This window comes from Melospiza melodia, chromosome 17 (genome assembly GCF_035770615.1).
Source record: "Melospiza melodia melodia isolate bMelMel2 chromosome 17, bMelMel2.pri, whole genome shotgun sequence".
NCBI classification, from domain to species: Eukaryota; Metazoa; Chordata; class Aves; order Passeriformes; family Passerellidae; genus Melospiza; species Melospiza melodia.
This window is the reverse complement of record NC_086210.1, coordinates 15838662-15843661: the sequence shown is the minus strand read 5'-3', so window position 1 is coordinate 15843661 and position 5000 is coordinate 15838662.

Here is a 5000-nt window from a genome sequence, read left to right as displayed (position 1 = left end):
GAGATCGCCCCCGTTCTCCGGCAGCCCTTCTCTCTCGGCCTCGCGGGGAGATCGCCCCCGGTTCTCCGGCAGCCCTTCTCTCTCGGCCTCGCGGGGAGATCGCCCCCGGTTCTCCGGCAGCCCTTCTCTCTCGGCCTCGCGGGGAGATCGCCCCCGGTTCTCCGGCAGCCCTTCTCTCTCGGCCTCGCGGGGAGATCGCCCCCGGTTCTCCGGCAGCCCTTCTCTCTCGGCCTCGCGGGGAGATCGCCCCCGGTTCTCCGGCAGCCCTTCTCTCTCGGCCTCGCGGGGAGATCGCACCCCGGTTCTCCGGCAGCCCTGCTCTCTCGGCCTCGCGGGGAGATCGCCCCCGGTTCTCCGGCAGCCCTGCTCTCTCGGCCTCGCGGGGAGATCGCCCCCGGTTCTCCGGCAGCCCTGCTCTCTCGGCCTCGCGGGGAGATCGCCCCCGGTTCTCCGGCAGCCCTTCTCTCTCGGCCTCGCGGGGAGATCGCCCCCGGTTCTCCGACAGCCCTTCTCTCTCGGCCTCGCGGGGAGATCGCCCCCGGTTCTCCGGCAGCCCTTCTCTCTCGGCCTCGCGGGGAGATCGCCCCCGGTTCTCCGGCAGCTCTTCTCTCTCGGCCTCGCTGTGCCAAGCTTTTCCGGGAAAGACGGGAGCCGGGACAAAGCCACAGACAGACTCGTCCCGGCTAGGCGGCACCTCCTCTGCCCTGCCGACCGCACCAGCACGGTCGCTCCCTTCCGCCTTAAACACAGGCACGGCATGAAACCAACCTGTGGGGATGCGGCCCGTCACCTCGCTCCCATAATACGGACAGATGAGTCCGAAGGCGCCCAAGCCTCCAAGGGGACTGATGGAGCTCGACCGGGAAAAGGCGCCACCGCAGGCCGCCTCTTACGATGAGGCAGCCGGAGGCAGCCGGCAACAGCGACCCCTTGGTGAACTTCCGCAGCCGGCCGGGACAACAGGTCTACCCAGCACCGGCCGAAATACGACTAAGTCCCGCCGGATCCGGGGTAGACCTGGTGTCCCGCCGCATCCGGGGTAGACCTGGTGTCCCGCCGGCCCCGGGGTAGACCTGGTGTCCCCGGCCACGGGGTAGACCTGGTGTCCCGCCGGACCCGGGGTAGACCTGGTGTCCCCGGCCACGGGGTAGACCTGGTGTCCCCGGCCACGGGGTAGACCTGGTGTCCCGCCGGATCCGGGGTAGACCTGGTGTCCCGGGCTCCGGGGTAGACCTGGTGTCCCCGGCCACGGGGTAGACCTGGTGTCCCGCCGCATCCGGGGTAGACCTGGTGTCCCGCCGGCCCCGGGGTAGACCTGGTGTCCCCGGCCACGGGGTAGACCTGGTGTCCCCGGCCACGGGGTAGACCTGGTGTCCCGCCGGATCCGGGGTAGACCTGGTGTCCCGCCGGCCCCGGGGTAGACCTGGTGTCCCCGGCCACGGGGTAGACCTGGTGTCCCGCCGGATCCGGGGTAGACCTGTTGTCCCCGGCCACGGGGTAGACCTGGTGTCCCGCCGGACCCGGGGTAGACCTGGTGTCCCCGGCCACGGGGTAGACCTGGTGTCCCCGGCCACGGGGTAGACCTGGTGTCCCGCCGGATCCGGGGTAGACCTGGTGTCCCGGGCTCCGGGGTAGACCTGGTGTCCCCGGCCACGGGGTAGACCTGGTGTCCCGCCGCATCCGGGGTAGACCTGGTGTCCCGCCGGCCCCGGGGTAGACCTGGTGTCCCCGGCCACGGGGTAGACCTGGTGTCCCGCCGGACCCGGGGTAGACCTGGTGTCCCCGGCCACGGGGTAGACCTGGTGTCCCCGGCCACGGGGTAGACCTGGTGTCCCGCCGGATCCGGGGTAGACCTGGTGTCCCGGGCTCCGGGGTAGACCTGGTGTCCCCGGCCACGGGGTAGACCTGGTGTCCCGCCGCATCCGGGGTAGACCTGGTGTCCCGCCGGCCCCGGGGTAGACCTGGTGTCCCCGGCCACGGGGTAGACCTGGTGTCCCGGCGGCCCCGGGGTAGACCTGGTGTCCCCGGCCGCGGGGTAGACCTGGTGTCCCGCCGGCCCCGGGGTAGACCTGGTGTCCCGCCGGCCCCGGGGTAGACCTGGTGTCCCGGGCCCCGGGGTAGACCTGGTGTCCCGGCCGCCGGGGTAGACCTGGTGTCCCGCCGGCCCCGGGGTAGACCTGGTGTCCAAGGCCCCGGGGTAGACCTGGTGTCCCCGGCCACGGGGTAGACCTGGTGTCCCGCCGCATCCGGGGTAGACCTGGTGTCCCGGGCGGCGGGGTAGACCTGGTGTCCCGCCGGATCCGGGGTAGACCTGGTGTCCCCGGCCACGGGGTAGACCTGGTGTCCCGCCGGCCCCGGGGTAGACCTGGTGTCCCGGGCGGCGGGGTAGACCTGGTGTCCCCGGCCCCGGGGTAGACCTGGTGTCCCGGGCCCCGGGGTAGACCTGGTGTCCCGGGCCCCGGGGTAGACCTGGTGTCCAAGGCTCCGGGGTAGACCTGGTGTCCCGCCGGCCCCGGGGTAGACCTGGTGTCCAAGGCCCCGGGGTAGACCTGGTGTCCCCGGCCACGGGGTAGACCTGGTGTCCCGCCGCATCCGGGGTAGACCTGGTGTCCCGGGCGGCGGGGTAGACCTGGTGTCCCGCCGGATCCGGGGTAGACCTGGTGTCCCCGGCCCCGGGGTAGACCTGGTGTCCCGGCCGCCGGGGTAGACCTGGTGTCCCGCCGGCCCCGGGGTAGACCTGGTGTCCAAGGCCCCGGGGTAGACCTGGTGTCCCCGGCCACGGGGTAGACCTGGTGTCCCGCCGCATCCGGGGTAGACCTGGTGTCCCGGGCGGCGGGGTAGACCTGGTGTCCCGCCGGATCCGGGGTAGACCTGGTGTCCCCGGCCACGGGGTAGACCTGGTGTCCCGCCGGCCCCGGGGTAGACCTGGTGTCCCGGGCGGCGGGGTAGACCTGGTGTCCCCGGCCCCGGGGTAGACCTGGTGTCCCGGGCCCCGGGGTAGACCTGGTGTCCCGGGCCCCGGGGTAGACCTGGTGTCCAAGGCTCCGGGGTAGACCTGGTGTCCCGCCGGCCCCGGGGTAGACCTGGTGTCCAAGGCCCCGGGGTAGACCTGGTGTCCCCGGCCACGGGGTAGACCTGGTGTCCCGCCGCATCCGGGGTAGACCTGGTGTCCCGGGCGGCGGGGTAGACCTGGTGTCCCGCCGGATCCGGGGTAGACCTGGTGTCCCCGGCCACGGGGTAGACCTGGTGTCCCGCCGGCCCCGGGGTAGACCTGGTGTCCCGGGCGGCGGGGTAGACCTGGTGTCCCCGGCCCCGGGGTAGACCTGGTGTCCCGGGCCCCGGGGTAGACCTGGTGTCCCGGGCCCCGGGGTAGACCTGGTGCCTCACCGTCCCCATCGAGCCCGGAGCCGGGCAAAGCTCACAGCCTCATATCACCCCGGAGCCAGACGGCTCGATCGGCCCCGTCCCGCGCAATGAACCCCACCCCGCTTTCCAGATTAATACCTACTTCATGGCCGCTCTAGTCGCTTGGAACGAGAAACTCATCCGGAAAAAACAAACAGACAATAACGATTGGCACATTTTATTTCTCCTCCTTTCGTATCCAGAGCACTCCCAGCCGAGCCGACGGGCAACCCGTGCCCCGTGGTCTGCCTGCTGACACGCTGAACTGGCGAAACAGCGCCCCCGCCCCCGCCCCCGCCCTGTCCCACCCACGCCCTCCTGAGAGCCTACACAGCCCGGCCCCCCTGGCCCCGATGCGGCTCGCCCCGCCCCGCCCCGCCCCGCCCCGCCCACCGGTAGAGGCGGCCGCCGCCGGCACCACCGCCAGCACACAGGCGGCCACTTTCGGGCGGGTTCTTTCACGGTCCGCAGAGGTCTTCCGCCCTCGACCTCAGTCCAGGGGGCCGTGGGGGCTCGGTGCCGAGGCGCCCGGGGCCGGCACGAAGCCGCCGGCCCTTGGCCCTCGTCCGCACACAGACACAGATACAGCGCCACACCCACCGACCCCCCCCCCCCCCCGTGCGCACGCTCACTCCCCAAGGTCATCCCTTCAGGCCACCACACCGCCCCCTCGCCGCCCCCCGCCACCTGCCCCCGCCCCCCCGCCGGGCAGCGGGGCACGCCCACCCGCCCGCCCGCCTGCCTGGCTGCCCGTCCGCATGCACGCTCTCGCGTGCCCTCACTCCCTGGCCCTGGCCCCGTCCCCGTCCCCGCCACCGCCCCCTGCCCTTACCCCTGCCCTTGCCGTCTCTGACGGAGCCGCCCACGCCCGTCGGCGGTTGGGGGCACCCCACCCAGCCTCTCCCATCAGCCTCCCTGGCGCCGTCTGCATACTTTTCCCGCTTGCTAGGCACCCGTAGAGGAAGGCCGGCCAGGGACCACAGGTCTAGCCACGGGCTAGGCGGCCGTGAGCTAGGGCCGGCGCGGGACACCAGGTCTACCCCGGGGCCAGCGGGACACCAGGTCTACCCCGGGTATTAGGACACCAGGTCTACCCCGGGGCCTTGGACACCAGGTCTACCCCAGGCCCTGGGACACCAGGTCTACCCCGGGGCCGGCGGGACACCAGGTCTACCCCGGGCCCTTGGACACCAGGTCTACCCCGGGCCCTTGGACACCAGGTCTACCCCGGGGCCCGGGACACCAGGTCTACCCCGGGGCCTTGGACACCAGGTCTACCCCGGGCCCCGGGACACCAGGTCTACCCCGGGTCCCGGGACACCAGGTCTACCCCGGGGCCCGGGACACCAGGTCTACCCCGGGGCCTTGGACACCAGGTCTACCCCGGGCCCTGGGACACCAGGTCTACCCCGGGCCCTTGGACACCAGGTCTACCCGGGGCCCTGGGACACCAGGTCTACCCCGGGGCCTTGGACACCAGGTCTACCCCGGGGCCTTGGACACCAGGTCTACCCCGGGCCCTGGGACACCAGGTCTACCCCGGGCCCTTGGACACCAGGTCTACCCCGGGCCCTGGGACACCAGGTCTACCCCGG